The following is a 17,344-nucleotide window of genomic DNA, read 5'->3' as shown; positions in this document are numbered from 1 at the left end:
CTTTGGGAGGTAATTAGGTTTAGATGAGGTCATGCGGATGCCCATTATGGGATTAGTACCCTTCTGAGAAGAGAAGAGACCAAGGAGCACTCTGTACCTACCTCGTGAGGATACAGCTCGAAGGAGGCTGTCGGCAAGCTAGAATGAGTGCACTCACCAGGAACTTAATCTGCTGGCATCTCATTTTGGATGTCTCGGCCTCCAGAACTGTGAGAAATAAATGTCTGTTATTTAAACCATCTGGCTATGGTATTTTGTTATAGCAGCCTGGCCTAGGACCCTCTCCCTTCCCTTCTCCTCCATGGTGGCATATATTAAATTGTTCATGTCTGTGAAAAAAAATCAGTGGAAAAAACTGTAGTATATTTTAAATATGTCACTGCTTCTGTAATCACATTTTCTTCAAGTAGTTTGTTTTCATTTGGTTCCTTGTAGGAAAATGTGATAGCTTTTCCAGATCAAAGTGGGATATTATATATCATTTTATATGTTCCCCTCCCCACCAATTAAATATTCTTGCCTTTCAGAGGTGGGGGGGTGGGGGGAGGGTGTTGAGTTGTTGATTTGTGCTAAATTTGTGTTTTGAAATGAACTAAAAGATGTGGATTCCAACTGGATGACAGCTAGATCTCTGAGCTTCAGGGAAAGGACCATGTTCTCTCTACCAGCTACCACAAGGCCATAAACACATTTGGTGCTCTGTAAAGGCATGTTGTTAAACAATGAGACAAGGCATTTTGCAACCTAAATTCTTTTCCTAAAATTTTCACCTGACAGGCTTCTCCAGGAAAGAATTTTTACAAGTTCGGGGCGCCTGGGTGGCTCACATGGTTGGGCGTCTGCCTTCAGCTCAGGTCATGATCCCTGGGTCCTGGGATCGAGTTCCGCATCGGGCTCCTTCCTCAGCGGGAAGTCTGTTTCTCCCTCTCCCTCTGCCTCTCCCCCTGCTTGTTCTCCCTCTGTCTCTCTCGCAAATGAATAAATAAAATCTTTAAAAAAAAAAATAAAAAAAAATTTTTACAAGTTCTATACACAAATAGGTGTTTGTTTTTTCCTCCTTAACTGTGTTCTTCATTTTCATTTTGGGACTTGTTAGCATTTGTCCCTTGGTGTTCTGCCTGTAGGTGGGCACCTAATTGACTTCATGTTAATTTGATCGCTGGCTTCCCTTTTTTCATTTTGTTACAGCAACATGGCTTTTATGACAACTTGGAGTTGAATATTGGTACTTGGGGAGAATTGAAATGAAGGGAAAATGTTGTTATTAGCCAGTCAGAATATTCAGTTACATTAATATGACTTGCTAAAATACTTGTAGTTCCACTAAAATGTAATCACTGTAAGGCCTGATTCTCAGCATTTCACCTTTAATGGTTGTCAAGGGGGTTTTAAACACAGTGGTGTATTTGTTGAAAGTAGCACTTGGTAAAAAGAAGAAAAGCATTGCTAGGAAGAGATCTAATCTTGCCGGGGAATTTCCAGAGAGGGTTACAGGAGAAGTCATCTCAGCCTTTTCTGGAGTGCTCATGTCCTCTGGAGAGCTGTGGGAGTTGAACAACTCCCTCCTGTCAGCAGCAAGAAGGGCCACTGCTGAGCACATGTGTGACAGATGCACAGCGCTCACCCCAGTGACCCACGAAAGCACAATGATGGGACTCGTCCACATTATAAAAGTGCTTCTGAACCACCTTGTTTCTCAGTGGATTGACAAGAAAATGATCCAAAAAATAGAAGAAAGCACAGTTTTTATTTTTCATAGTGCAGTAAGCTTTTCTTAATATCTAACATCTAGAATCTGACATCTCTCAACGATTGCTATCTAAAATTTTCTACATTCCTTTTATGAGAATGGAAAGTGGCAAGGAAATGACTGATTGCAGGAACTTATTTAAACCATAGAGGCAAAGTGTATTTACAGATTTATCCAGATTATCTATGCCTTCTCATCTACAGACCTGAAAAATGGGATTTGGCATTCATAATTCTGACTCTGAAACACTCAAACATCACAGAATGCCTCTGAATCATCATAAACTTTATTAAATAAAATCATAAAATCAAAAGTGTTATTTAGGAAGATTTTATTAGTGTTTGGTTGGGTTTTTGTTGTTGTTGTTTTTAAGTAAGCTCTATACCCAGTGTTGGGCTTGAACTCACAACCCTGAGATCAAGAGTCACATGCCCTACTGACTCAGCGAGCCAGGTGCCCCAAGGAAGATTTTATTTGATATATTTAGTGATTTTCTTATTCTATGAAAACTGGTCCATGTGAGCTCTATGATCCCTTGAAGTGAATCAGAACATGACACTAATCAAAACAGTATTCCCCATAGCCTGAGTGGTCTGGATATAAATAAGCATTTACCAAGAAGCTACATTAGACTGAAAATTAAACTTAGTTAAAATACCAGCACTTTGGTCAGGGGTTAAGCTTTCACAAATGGAGTCCTAGTTCAGAGAGTTCCTTTCCAGCACAAACCTTCCTTTACGGTTACACATGCCAGAAAGTCACAGCCATGTGTCATTGGATTGGGGTGGGGGTGTAGGGGATGGTATTTGAATTTTTTAAAAGTCAAATGCTTAACAGCAAAGGAAACAGTCAACAAAACCAAAAGACAACTGACAGAATGGGAGAAGATATTTGCAAATGACATAACAGATAAAGGGCTAGTATCCAAAATCTATCAAGAACTTTTCAAACTCAACACCCAAAGAACAAATAATCCAATCAAGAAATGGGCAGAAGACATGAACAGACATTTTTCCAAAGAAGACATCTGAATAGCCAACAGACACATGAAAAAGTGCTCAACATCGCTCGGCATCAGGGAAATCCAAATCAAAACCTCAAAGAGATACCACCTCACACCAGTCAGAATGGCTAAAATTAACAAGTCAGGAAACGACAGTTGTTGGCGAGGATGCGGAGAAAGGGGAACCCTCCTACACTGTTGATGGGAATGCAAGCTGGTGCAGCCACTCTGGAAAACTATGGAGGTTCCTCAAAAAGTTGAAAATAGGGCTACCCTACAGCCCAGCAATTGCACTACTGGGTATATACCCCAAAGAAATCAAATGTAGTGATCCAAAGGGGCACCTGCACCCCAGTGTTTATAGCCGTGATGTCCACAATAGCCAAACTATGGAAGGAGCCTAGATATCCATCAACAGATGAATGGATAAAGGAGATGTGGTATGTATATACAATGGAATATTATGCAGCCATCAAAAAATTGAAATCTTGCCATTTGCAACAACGTGGATGGAACTAGAGGGTATTATGCTAAGTGAAATAAGTCAATCAGTGAAAGACAACTATCAAATGATCTCAGTGATAGAGGAATTTGAGAAACAAGACAGAGGATCATAGGGGAAGGGAGGAAAAATGAAACAAGACAAAACCAGAGAGGGAGATAAACCATAAGAGACTCTTAATCTCAGGAAACAAACTGACGGTTGCTGGAGTGGTGGGGGGGTGGGAGAGATGGGGTGGCTGGGTGATAGACATTGGGGAGGGTATGTACTATGGTGAGTGCTGTGAACTGTGTAAGACTGATGAATCACAGACCGGTACCCCTGAAACAAATAATACATTATTTGTTAATTTAAAAAATCAAATGCTTAATCTTACTGGTTTCTTTTCCTCACTTTTGTGAATTTTTTTAAAAAGATTTTATTTATTTGAGAGAGTGAGCATGAGTGTGGGGTAGAGGAGGAGCAGAGGGAGAAGCAGACACCCCTCTGAACAGGGAACCCAACACGGGGCTCAATCCCAGGACCCTGGGATCATGACCTAAGCTGAAGGCAGATTCTTAACCAACTGAGCTACCCAGGCACCCCAATGTAGATCTTTTTTTTTTATTAAACTTTTTATTTTGAGATTATTCTGGATTCCTAAGCAGTTACAAGAAATAATAGAGATCCCAAGTACCTTTTTCCCAGTTTCCCCCTGCAGTACTGTAGTTCTGTGTCACAAGCAGGATACTTTATATTGTTACCATCAAGCTACAGACTTTTCTAGCCACATCTCTTCCCTCCTGCCTTCGCACCATCTCTAACCACAGGCAGCCACTCCTCTCTCCTTCACCTCTGTAAGTTTGTCATTTCAAAATTGTTATATAAATGGATTGGCTTTTTTCACTCAGCATAATTATCTGGAACTTCCACATTGTTAATGTCTATCAGTAGAGTGCTCTTTTTTATTGCTGAGTAATGTTTCATGGTACAATTGTTTCCAGTTTTTGGCTATTACGAATAAAGCTGCTGTGAACCATCTGGTATTTGTGTAAACATAGGTTTTCATTTCTCTAAATAACCAATAATATTGTTTTAATAGTAGCTTAATATTATATGCTTGTACCACAGTTTATTTAGCTGGTACTTGTAGATGGATATTTAAACCAACCCCACCCCTCATTTTTCTTCTTAACATCACTGATGACAGTCCTATAGGTAAATTGTAATGCACTTCAGCTTTTATTTCTTAGTATAAGGATTTCTAGACATAGGCTTGAGTATGCAAAATTTTTAAGCTTTTTTTTTAAAAGTACTTCACCTTTTTTAAAGTTTTTAAGTGCGTCTAATTCCAAAGCATTTTTATTACCTCAAAAACACCATATAGGTCAGCACTTTACACTTCCCCCACCCCCACTCCAGGCAACCACTAACTAGTGTTCTTTGTACGGATTTGCCCATTGTGGACATTTCATGTAAATGGAGTCATACAGTACGTGACCTTTTGGGTCTGGATTCTTTTACCTAGCATAATGTTTTCAAGGTTCATTCAGGTTGTAGCATGTGTATCAATATTTCCTTCCTTTAATGGCTGAAGAACATTGCAGTGTGTGGTTGTGTACTACATTTTGTTCATCAGTGGATGGATTTTTGGATTGTTTACATTTTTTGGCTATTGTAAATGATGCCATTGTGAATATTTGTGGGCAGGTTTTTATGTGGACATATATTTTTATTTCTCTTGGGTATCTACCTAGAGGTAGAATTGCTGATGTTAAGGTAGCTCTGTGTTTCACTTTTTGAGGAATCAGGTGACAGTCCTACCAGCAATGTCTGCGGTAGAATTGTGAATTCTCCCAACTCTCACCAACATTTGTAATTGTCTATGTTTATAGCCATCCTAGTGAGTGTTACATGGATCTTGTCAAGAGACGGGCCCAGAGCTGTTTGAGCAATGCTGACTTGCTGCTAGGTGGTCCTCCTGACATATGAAAACCCTTTGCACACTACTTCTCAGTGGTGCCAACTGGCTGTCTCTGGGCTTCTATACAAAAGGAGGAAGTTGTGAAATTGTGAAACTGCCTTTCCTTCCGGCCAGAGCACTTGACCTGGTGTGCAGCTCTGGGAGGAGCCCATCCCAGCTGGCTGGCAGCCCTTCGAGCTGTGCCAGTGGGCTCAAGGGTATGCAGAGAGGCCCAGGGGACAGTACCTACCCATTCCTAGACTCGATTGCTGTTTTGAAACAAAAGTTTGCAGAAACTTATGCAGAAAAATTTCCATGCTATATTGTATCATAACAGCAGTTTTACTTTTTTTACAGAAAAAAAAACAGTCTTGGGTACTGTGAGTTTTCATTTTCATAGGTGGCATTTTGAAATACATAAACTGACAAAATGATAGCCTGAAGATGTACTTTAAAAAAAATCAGCTGCATGGTGAATTGCAAAGAGCCCAAGATGTGGACAGAGTAGAGTAAGCAGCTCTTCTCACTGTGCCTGGGGTTTTCCTGAGGTTGGTTTGTTTTTGTTTCCCCCCCCACCTACTTATTTTGTAACCTGGGAAACCCTTAAGTTCCAATAAACCAGGACAGTTGGCCACCCCAAGTCTGTAACCTGCGGAATAAGTATTTAAATGGCCCTTTTTGTTGTTTGACCAAGTTATCTGAACTCTCCAAATTTTTGTTTCCTCATCTAAAAATGAGGATAATTCCTTATTGAGTCTTTGAAAAGCTGGATTTGTAGTAATAAGTTTTAGCTTCCTTGTTCATTAGCCTCACTCTGGTAATAAAAGTGTCATATTGTTTTCATAACCAATTTCATAACTAAAACAGATCTTTTCATTTCCTTCCCGGTTCCAATTTAATTAGGGTAGAGGGAGCATTTATGCTTTAGGGCCGAGTTCCACGTGGTGCCTTGGTCATGTGTCGGAACCAAATGGAAAGCCAGCAAGAGAAAGGAGAGTTGACTTTGAAGAACCTCCCCTCTCAGCTTCACTGACCTGTGAGTTTCTAAGCCTTGCCTCTGTTGCTGAGGAACAAATTACTGCAAGATTTAACAGCTTCAGACAGCAATTGTGGTGGAGTTAGAGCAAACAGGGAATTGTAACAAAATTTGTTAGAAGGAAAAATAGTTTGTCCTTGAGACCATAGTCCTTGTCTAGACTCGGTCACTGTAATGCAATATATGGATACCGTCTGGGCAACAGAACTTCCAAGAACTGCAGGGGATTTATTAGCATCCAAAAGCCCAATTTATTAATTTATATGTACACACACACATATATACATATATACCACATATATACATATATACATGTATATATATAGCAGTGGTTCCCAGAGAAGGCTGTTCATCTAAATTAACCAAGTAATGTTTCAAAAAGATGAATTTCTCAGCCTCGAGACTATTGAATCGGAATTTCTAGGGATGGGATCACAGTGTCTGTTTTTTAAAGCTTCTAGGTGATTCTCAATGCAGACAAAATTGAGAACTCTTTGATAGGAAACTCTAAAAGGCATGGAGGCATGCATTCATTCCCTCATTCATTCGTAGTTTCAACCAGTAATTAGCCACCTGTCAGGCATCGATCCAGGCTCTCTGGAGCTACAAATGGGAACATCAGAGGTTTGCCCTTAAAGAGCTTAGAGCTTAACGGGGATTGTGAACAAATGAACAGATAATTACAGTATAACTGATAATCACATCATTTAAACAATAAGCCTGTAATTTTATCACTGATTGAGATACAGTGGAAGTGGTGACAGGCATATGAAAAGGAGGCAAGGAGGATTTTGCTGCCCCTTTTTCCATCATCTTCCCCTCTAGGGAAGATTTCTGAGGCTTCTGTTACTGAGCAGCATAGGTGGATACAACTGGTTTTTGAAGTTTTTTAACTTGATAATGTTATTTATTTTTTATAATGTTATTTAAAATAAAGTTAATTATCTCATTCTCATAGATGTTGATACATATTGTCACCATCCTTTTAATAAGCATATGAAGATGCTTCTGTGAAAGTTTACATGGGCTGTTTTGTTTTTGTTTTAAAAGATTTATTTATTTTAGAGAGAGGGCACTCACGCAAGGTGGAGGGACAGAAGGAGAGAATCTTCCAGCAGACTCCCCGCTGAGCATGGAGCCTGACGTGAGGCTTGATCTCACGACCCATGAGATCATGACCTGAGCTGAAACCAAGAGTTGGGCACTTAACTGTCTCAGCCACCCAGGTGCCCCTACATGGTCTGTTTTAAGAGTAGTAGATCATAGGGTAGGAGACCTGGCCTCACATTTTGTCTCCACCCAAGTCCTGTGACCTTCATCAACTCAGCCACCTCCCCAGTTGTAGTAAATGAATAAATTTATTGGGCATCTTCTACGTGTTAGTTGCTAGGAGGACAAAAAAAGCATCTCAGGTACAGACCTCCTTCCACTGTGCTAAAGATGGCATGAACCATACTGATTTTCTCTTCCATCCACAGAGGAGTCAATGACAACATCCCCTTAACATTCCAGAGGAATTTATCTAGAGACTCAAAAATCTCCATTTTCACAAGTATCATTATGGCATGTGATTCATCCAAAACAGAGAATATCAGAGCTGTGAGTGGTGGATGTGGTTATATTTCATTGCCCATGGCCTTTCCAGGGAACTCTGATTCATGGCTTAACAAAACTTTTTTGTACTATTGAATGTGAATTTGGTAATGGCAAAGGTCTTTGTAAGATGATAATAATACAAATATGTTTGCAACCTCTGTTGTGCGCCATGCACTCACCATTCTGAGTATTTGGTATGCATTTATTTAATCACATGAGGAAGGTACTGTAATTACTTTAAAAAAAAATTGTGTGTTTTTTTTTTTTAAGTAACCCCTACCCCCAACATGGGGCTCGAACTCACAATCCCAAGATCAGAAGTCGTATGCTCTACTGACTGAGCCAGCCAGATGCCCCTGTAATTACATTTATTTTATAAATAACAAAACCAGGGCATAAAAGGGTGAGTCACTTGCCCCAGATCACATGGCTAGTAAGTGGTAGAGCAAGGATTTGAACGCAAGCTGTACAGCTCCAGGGTGTTTGCTCCTAACCACTGCTGCCCAGAAGTGACAGGCTCACAGGTGTCTTTGCACACTGTATACTGCTACACCTTTCACGAAGGTGGGGTCAGCAGTAGGTCTGTAGTGTCTATATCTGTATCATCTGTTGATTTCCCAGTCAGGCTGTATGCTGTTTGGCATTATGGTAGGCACTTGTTAAATATTTGTTAATTCAGTGAGTCAGCCACCTTTCAGATGGCGAGTAGAGAGAAGGGCAGTCATTCTGTGAGACTTATTGGGAGCACAGACATAAAACCAGTCCCAGGGATGACCCAGTCCCAGGGCTTGATCTTTTGCCTTGTTTTGCACTGCAGCCTTGTGGTGATTAACTGGTTCTTGTCAGCAGAACTCTGTGAGAGCAGAGTTCCAAGTCCATCTGCAGCAATCTGGCCTTCATCCACCGGCAAGGAGAGTTCTGTGTGTAGATAAGCATCGTCTTTTTCCACATGACAGTGTGCTTTACCTAAGCAGAAGTCATTCCCCTTCTTTTTCTTCTGTGACCAAGTTGTCCTACAAGAGTAACTTTGTTCAGTGAACCCCTCTCCAAATGTTTGTTGGGTAAGTGGGATGGTGTGTGGGGCCCTTTTCTCCCCCTCCTGAGAACTGCGGGAAGAGCTTTGAATTTGATGGCACGTCCTATTCTTTGGCTGTGAATAAGAATTCCCCTAGACAAAAGTTTAAAGGTTATGTTACTCTCCCTCTTCCCACTGCTGAAAAAATCATCTACACCTGAATTTCTCAGATTGAGTATATTTATGTATTGCCTGCCAAAATTAGAAAAATACATCTCTCCCGAGTGGGGAAGAAATTCCCTCGACTGTTTAAGAGGGGAGTGTGTGTGTTAATCATTTTTGGTGTTTTGTTATAGTTTCTTTCACACCTTAGGAGAACAACTCTTTTAGAGCTCCAAATCCCTAGCACCGAAGAGCTCTCCTCTGGGGAACACCTTCTGTAAGTAGTACTTAGTCCGTGTTTTAGGAAGCTGCCATTGCGGGCTCCTCTGTATCACTGCATGATGCTGTCTTCCCTCTTTATTTCATAATAGGTGTATCTCCTCACTTATAGTATCACCAATAGATAACTGTTGCATGCATAGAACAAATTGGAGTACTTGCCCTTTGAGGGATTTGGGCTTACCTAAGGAGGTACACAGTGTGTACCTGAAAACATAAGTATCCAAGCCCTATCAAAGTTGAAGTTGATATATGCTAAACGAGTTGTCAAGACCTGCAAAGCTACAAGAGGCCAACGGGGGAATCTTCGTGACATCTAATCTGGGCCTGGGAGAAGGGGTTGGAAGTGAAGACTAAGGGAGAGCATGGAGGAAAGACCCACAGATAATTCACTTGAAAACAAAGCCACAAGGGGTGACTCCACTTGGACAGTTTAGAAGACTGTCCTTCTCCAGCAGTGGTTAAAATAGTACTTCTTAATTAACTGGTGGCAACCAAGGAGTAGGAGATAGGCACTTCCCTTTTAACCTAGCTAATCTTTGTAGTAAGGAAAATTGATTATTGCAACATTTAAAATCCACCCCACCCCTACATTGGACACTATACCAGAGTGAGGCTGTTGAGCTTTCTTTAACCATGGAGCTAACCTGAAGCTATCCTTTGTAGTGCATATTAGTGCCCTAATTTTGCAGTTACTTATCCAAAGCCCTGAATAGGACTGTGTTCTCTCTCTACATGTGTGGCGTATGGTAAGCAACATGATTGTGTCAGAGTATTAACAAGAGTTTGTTATGCCCTTAGAATGGAAGTTAGAAAGCATGGGAATTCTACAGGAAAAAAGAATAAGCATAGATTCGTGGGTTGGCAGAGTGACAATACCGCTGTTGATGTGGCAGATAAGTTCTCTTGAGCCAAGATTTAATCTGGAGTTAGCATTTATTTAAATTTGAGAATTCTAAAGGAATTCTCTTGTCAGTTTACTTTCATATCTGAAAGCCTGCTAGTACTTAGACATTCTTCCCCTTATGGTCTTTATGACAGTGTTTTTATATTTTATATTTTAACATTTCTGAGCAAGGTATGGTTTATGTTCCTCCTCTCATTGTGGGGCTGATTTTTTTCCAACCTAGAAAAACCTTTCTGAATGCAGGAAGGAGTGTTGTGACTACCAAATTAAAGCACTATTTAATTTTTCGTGTTATTGGCAGTCAGCTTGAAGAATGTTCCCATGCCTGCCTAACACAAGTTGACTGTTAAAGAAATGAATGGGTAGAATAGAAAGTGAAGGGAGATTTCATCCTGACCCCTTGTAGTTCATCAGCTCAGTTGGCTCAGTTTTAGGTGAACTGTGACAATTCAAAGAATAAATAAAATCGGATATGATGAGGAAGTTATGCTAAACAGTAGTTAAATGTCTGCAATAAACACATCTGTAAGCCAAAAGCCATGTCTGTCTCGACTGATTTTGTAGGAAAGGGAGTTTTCACGGCAAGCTGACTGCTGCCTACTACCATCACCTTAGCCGCAAGAAGAGCCAAAACTTGACCCTAGAGATCTTTACTACTTACCTGTGAGTTTAGGAAATTAACATTCTTTACTATGGTAAATTTTTAAAAATCTTGATGTCTTTTAAAACAGATTTGCCCTAAGATCTTAATACTTTTCAGTTGCTGAGCAGCCTTCCAGCTTTCTCCTGCTGCAGATATAAACAGCCAAGATGATGGCGTTTGCATTCTTAGTGAGACCGAAAACTCATCTTGAGAGCTATGATGGAAGTACTTTCAACGCCATCTCTCATTAACCCCAGCACCCTTCTCTTGTCACCACCCCCACCCCGCCATTCTCTCACATTTTGTGGTCCCTCTTGGGAGCCAAATGGAAAGGAGGGGGGTGCAACTGATTTGCTTAAAGCTTACTGTGGTATCTTTTTTCAGACAAGTCTCCAGTAAACTCTTTTTGTAATAGATCAAAGAGCACACTAATGCTTATTTAACCTCACGCAGATGATTCACCTGGGCATACCCCTCCTGGAGGGAGCTGACAGATGGATTTTCCACATGAACAGGGCTCTCTTTGGAGGATGCTGTTTTTGCCCTTTTGTGTTCTGCTTGCATCAGTATGTTCAGGTTTCTGCATTTCGTGCTGTGGTAGTGCCGATGTTTTCTTGCGCTCAGGCCTGAGGTGCACCTCACTCCTGTAACTGTTAGTATGTGTGGCAGGAACTTGCTCCAGGACACAGAAGTAATACTTGGTTCAGGGGCACCTGGGTGGCTCAGTCGGTTAAGCGTGTGCCTTCAGCTCGGTCATGATCTCAGGGTTCTGGGATCAAGCCCCTCATCATCGGGGTTCTCTGCTCAGTGGAGAGTCTGCTTCTCCCTCTCCATCTGCTCTTCCCTCTGCTTGTGTGTGTGCTCTCTCTCTCTCTTTCAAAGTGAGTAAATAAAATCTTTTTAAAAAAATAATTTACAGGGGAGGGGTGTGGGGGGATGGATTAGCCCGGTGATGGGTATCAAAGAGGGCATATATTGAATGGAGCACTGGGTGTTATACACAAAATGAATCATGGAACACAACATCAAAAACTAATGATGTAATGTATGGTGATTAACATAACATAATAAAATAAAATTAAAATAATTGATTTCAGGTACAGGTATCCTGAACTCTCTCACACCCTCTTATAAGCTAGGGTAATTTATAGAGAGTGACCAGCCCCCATTAATTAATTTTTTTAGTGAGATACTTACAGTGAGGCACAATTACAGTACAGTCGCATGGTTACCACAAACACCCCAGAATTTGATAGTGGAAAGTGGCTTGCAACTGAGAGGATCTTTTGGAAAATGTGAATAAAAGAGGAATTCTTTAAAATCTATTCTTTTTCTTTTTGGGGAGGTGGAGGGGCAGAGGGAGAGAGAGTCTTAAGCAGACTCCATGCTCAGCGTGGAGCCCAACACAGGGTTCAATGTCGCAACCCTGAGATCATGACCTGAGCAGAAATCAAGAGCAGGACACAAAACCGACTGAGCCATCCAGGTGCCCCTATAAAATCTATACTAATTTACTTGCCTCCGATTTCTACTCTTATCCCATTTTTATTGTCATTATTTTTTCTGTGTGGCCTATGAATAAACTAGTGAATACTTTGAATACTGTTACGGTTAGAATTTTTTTTTTAACAGACCCTGTTGCTTTGCATCATGACCTGTAATTCTGAGAAACCCTGTAGGTTGAGTGGGCATCAGAGATTTGGGGTTACAGAGGATGGGGAAGCGATGCTTGGCCTGATGTCAGTGTGGCCTGGTTCCTGGGAGGTGCTGATCACCCCTTTTCCTGTCTGTGTGGGGAACCAGCCAGACCAAAGAATGGCTTATTCTTTTGCTTCATTTAGGACCAAAGCTCCTCTACCATGGGCCCTGTGCCTGGGCTTGGTCCCTGCTAGTACAATTGTACGGAGCAGCTGTGTTCCCACTTGGCCCAGCTTGCCTAAGCTGCCGGTAGGGTGACTCGGATTACCGAGGAGGGATGTCTCTGGCCCCCGGGCAGCCTGGGAGAAGGGGGACTGCAACCGTCAGGCAGCGCGCAGACCTGGCAGGATAGTTGAATATCTTCTGCAAAGCGTCAGGGGTTTGTCCAGGGCCCTTTGTCTCTCCTATTCCTTGAGAAAAATACCAAAGAGTAGAGTTGGGCCCACCGGCCACTCGGCAAGTGCCCAATTCACCCAGCAGGGCGGGCTGGCCCTGCCTGGCCGTGGAGAATTCATTTGCTGAGACCTTTTGTACTGTTCCTGTGGCTCAGCAAGGGAGATGAGGAGGAAAAGGGCCTGGTGCTGGCAAGCAGCCTGCAGCCAGGAAGATGAGGGGACGGTGGCAGTGAGAGCAATTAAGGTTTGGCATCTTCCGCTCCCAGCCTTTTTGGCCACATGCTCTCACAAGCTGTGCCATGTGGTTGCCGTCTGTGGACCGCCACTGAGCGAGCTCCAGGTGCCAGGCAGGGAGCGGAGGACAGGAGGCCTCCTGCATTGCTGCCATCCACTAGCCTGTGGCCTTTCAACATGCCACACACACCCTGGCCTTGGGGCGCTTGCATTCACCTGTCCCTCTAACTGGAATGCCCTTTGCCTTGATGCTCTGTCCGTCCGTTCAGGTGTCTGCTGTCTTGTCACCTCCTCGGGGCAGCCTTCTCTAAGTACATCTTCCGAAGTAGATCCTGCCCCATGATTCCACCCCCTTTCCCCTGCTGTATTACTTTCTTGCTAACAGTCCGTTTACTTGACAGATTCTATACGTGTGTGCTTCTCTGCCAGCCTGGAATTTCGTCTTGTTCCCTGCAGCATCCCTCAGGGCCTGTGTGCCTGGCACATAGTAGGCGCTTGGTAAGCATACGGCATGAATGAGAAAGTGAATACATGGTACGGAGTGATGCCAGATACATGGCTGGTCAGACAGAAACATGAGCTGATGCTGAGCAAATGTTGAAAGTAAACCTTTGGCGACAGTCCCTTGGTAACCTGTGTAAAAACAAACACCCGGGTCTGACAGGGTTACTGTCCACGTCCAGCTGTGAGCGTGGGAGAGGGAGAGTTTGGGGGAATCATTGCACATGGCAGAGTCCAGCCCGGAGCCAGGCCTGTGGTTCACAGACAGGACTCCACTGAGTAAGGACCTGTGTGCCAGGGGCCACCTCTGCCCATCCTTTCTTCCCCATCCCCGTAGACCTTTCCTGAGTAAGCTGCCTCTCTCTTGTTATTCTCCATGTACTCGCAGAGAATGTTTTGCTCACTGTTTCATGTGTTCCTAAGTTTGATTGTGAGAGGTTCTACCAACCCAAGATAAGAATTCTCACGTGAAGAAATGCAGTCCAAGAACAGAAGTGCTGTTACTGAGAAAATCACGGGTTGTGTGTGCTTTTGTAGAGCTGTTCCATCTTAGAGTCACAGGAGTGCGCCTTGCCTGCCAGCTTCCTCAGGGCCTCTGTTCAAGATGGGTTTAGGCTGGGATGGCTCCGGACAGATGGCGTGTAACAGAATTCTTTAATATCTCCAAATAGTAAATTTCAGTTTCTTTTGGTAACCTGCTGCTGGCTTCAGGATGCTTGGACTGAAATTTTACCTTATGTTTAATCAAGCTGCTTTTCTGTTGCTGTGATGTTAGCCTAGATTCTCAAATTGAACGATCTCCTAGGCATTGTTCTTGCAATGATAGGTCGTTATACCAGTTCCTGGGCCTCATTTTTTCCAAGACCACTCATGTTCTCCCCACCTCCCAGCTCTCTCCCACAGGTCTGTTCCCTGTCATAGTTGACTTTTTTTTTTTTTTTTTTTTTTTACTTGTTTCCACCTTTTCTATATCCTCCTTACATTTAAAAAACACAACACAACTGCTTACAGCCCCTCTGGGAGGCCTCTTGGTTAAAATTTAGAACGTTTGCCTTATTGCTTTGTCAGGTATTTTTCTAATGATCCCAGAATCCTGTTATTTGAATGGTATCTTGACAGCTTAGTACTAAGTATACAGCTTGGCGTAGCATGCATCATTCTAACGTCTACTTATTCGTGGGATGAGTTTCGTTTTGTTTTTGGTTTATAACCTCTGGCTCCTTTCTGCGCTATGAACGTCTAGTTCTACGTGTCTAGTTATGCTCCTTTGTGTTTATCCCTGCTCAGCCATCCTTTGTACACAGTAGATGCTTGATATTTGTGTATCTAATCACTGTGTTTATTTTAGCCTTACCTTCCATGTTTAATGCCTCATATTAACCGCTCCTCTCTCATGTGATGCTATCAGCTCACCCACCTTCCATTGCTGACCCCCTGGGGGTGTTAGCACTTGAAGGGGACATTGTGGGTGGGTTGTCATGATGACTGGGGGCTCGCTGATGGCATTGAGTACATAGGGGCCAAGGACAGAGGCCAGCAGTGCCCTTGCTGAGAAGCATGAATGACCACTGATGGTTGGCAGTATTCCTCATGGAGCTGAACCTGTTGCAGACATACAGTAGGAAGCCTTTATCGAGGGCTTACTGCATGCCTGGCACTGCTCTAGGAATCTTATGTGTATTAAATCATTCGATCTTCTTAACCTTTGAGGCAATTACTTTACATTTGCCACCATATGACAGATAAGAGGTTAAATAAGTTGTCCAAAGTAACATTGCTAGTAGTGGACAAAAAGGATTTCAAACCCAGGTGGTCTTGCGGCGCCTGGGTGGCTCAGTCAGTTAAGCATCTGCCTTCAGCTCAGCTCATGATCTGGGGTCCTGGGATTGAGCCTGGTGTCTGGCTTTTTGCTCAGCAGGGAGTCTGCTTCTCTCTCTCCCTCTGCCACTCCCCCTGGCTCATGGACGAGCACGTACTCTCTCTCTCAAATAAATAAACAAAATCTTTAAAATAAAAAAATAACAACCCTAGTGGTCTGATAAAGAGGCCAGCACTTAGCCACCTAATCACCTGCCAGCCTGTTACACCTGTATACCTGCTCTCAGCCCCTTTGTGCTTAATACCTGATTTTTGTATGTGTAATATGATCCATTAGTAAGCTCTGTATTCATTAAGTAAAAGCAGGATTTAGATTTAAAATGTTTTGGAAGAAGGTGGATTTGTCCCCGGTGGGCAGCTTGTCCATCAGTAATTCAATCCAGTAGTCAAGGTGTTCACAACCTTGTTCCTCCTTGTGCCTGTTTGCTTTTGATTGGGGGTGAAGGGAACCTCATGACTTCATATACATGGCCTACCATCCATCACAGATAAAGTTAAATTGTATTAGAATGATTTCGATTTCACAAAAACATGATGTTTGTCTTCTAAAACTTACGTGTTCTAGATGATTTTCGGTAGATGACAAAAAAATAGATACAGTAAAATTATTTCCCAACTGCAGGACTTTGAATAGATAAAACATCCTGAAATGGATGGCATTCTTTTTAAGAGGAATTCTGCTTAGGAAATGTAAAGCTTAACCAATTCTCAAGATTTTCTAGGACTTCTGTCCCCTGAAGAGGTTCAGTCTGGGGCAGGAAAATGGATCAGGACCAGAATGGTCTTAGGAGTACAGTATGTTAAAAAAAAAAAAAAAAAAAAAACTGTTTAATTTCAGAGGTGACCTAGTACTGTGATTGTGTATAATTGTTGGCACTTGGATGTGTGGAAGTTGGTGGCTTCCTGGTTTCCAGCCATGGGTTGAGGGAGTCAGTACCTTCCCTGCATACTCCACTCTCCGCCCCGGAGGGCTGGGGCAGATGTCAGAACAGAACCCTGGGTAACTACTTCTTTCTAAGTGTTCTTGGTGGCTCCACCTGTCTCTGTCTCACTGCCGGCTGGATTGACACAGATGTAACTGGTCCATGGATGAAGGAAAGTTTATCCATGAAATTAGCCAGAGAATACATATACTTCAGTGTGGTAAGCCAAGGAAGAGAAGTATCATTAAATGATTAACAGCTTACTTAGTTAATAAAACCAATTTTGCCTTTGCCCTGGGAAAGTAAAATATTTGTGGTTATTTCATATGCCTTCTAATTTTAATATAGAAAATCTAGTTGATATTGCATATGAAAAGATGCTTAGCTATACTATAAATGTAAATCTTAAATGGGGGGAGTTGTGGGAACTATAAAATCTTAGAAGATGAAGGTAAATCTGTAACTACTGATAGGAGACTATATTTCCAAGATGTTTTAAGTGAAAGCAAGTAATATGTACTCTTCTTGATATAACACTGTTTTCTGTTTGTTTCCTGTAACCTCCACAGTAAGAATATATTTTATATCACAACACAGCACATGATACTTAGGTATATATCATCATACTTATGTGATACAGTAACACTAAAGATTTATGAAAATATTCATTCTCATTAGGGGCAAAGCACTCTGATTAGTATTATTGTAACTACTTTTTAATGCTAAGCTGACCTAATCATCTATTAATGGGTTGAAATCCACAATTATAAAAAACATCCATTGGCATGACCCCTTTTGTGCTCAGAAGAGAAGAGTCTCGAGGTAGGTCCAAGAAATGTTACCATAGGCTCCTTCTGACAGTGGGACTTTAGGATTGTGG

At 42.1% G+C, this 17,344-nt stretch overlaps 1 protein-coding gene across 1 annotated transcript in view; it reads left to right on the top strand.

Annotated features, from left to right (window-relative positions):
* Positions 1–17,344, top strand: part of ELOVL5 (ELOVL fatty acid elongase 5) — an 83,661-nt gene that overhangs the window by 32,242 nt on the left and 34,075 nt on the right. The window lies entirely within an intron of this gene.

The sequence above is a fragment of the Callorhinus ursinus genome, unplaced genomic scaffold (assembly GCF_003265705.2).
Source record: "Callorhinus ursinus isolate GAN/ISIS: 27379988/994484 unplaced genomic scaffold, GSC_fseal_2.0 scaffold22, whole genome shotgun sequence".
Lineage (NCBI taxonomy): Eukaryota > Metazoa > Chordata > Mammalia > Carnivora > Otariidae > Callorhinus > Callorhinus ursinus.
This window is presented reverse-complemented; position numbering and strand designations above follow the sequence as displayed.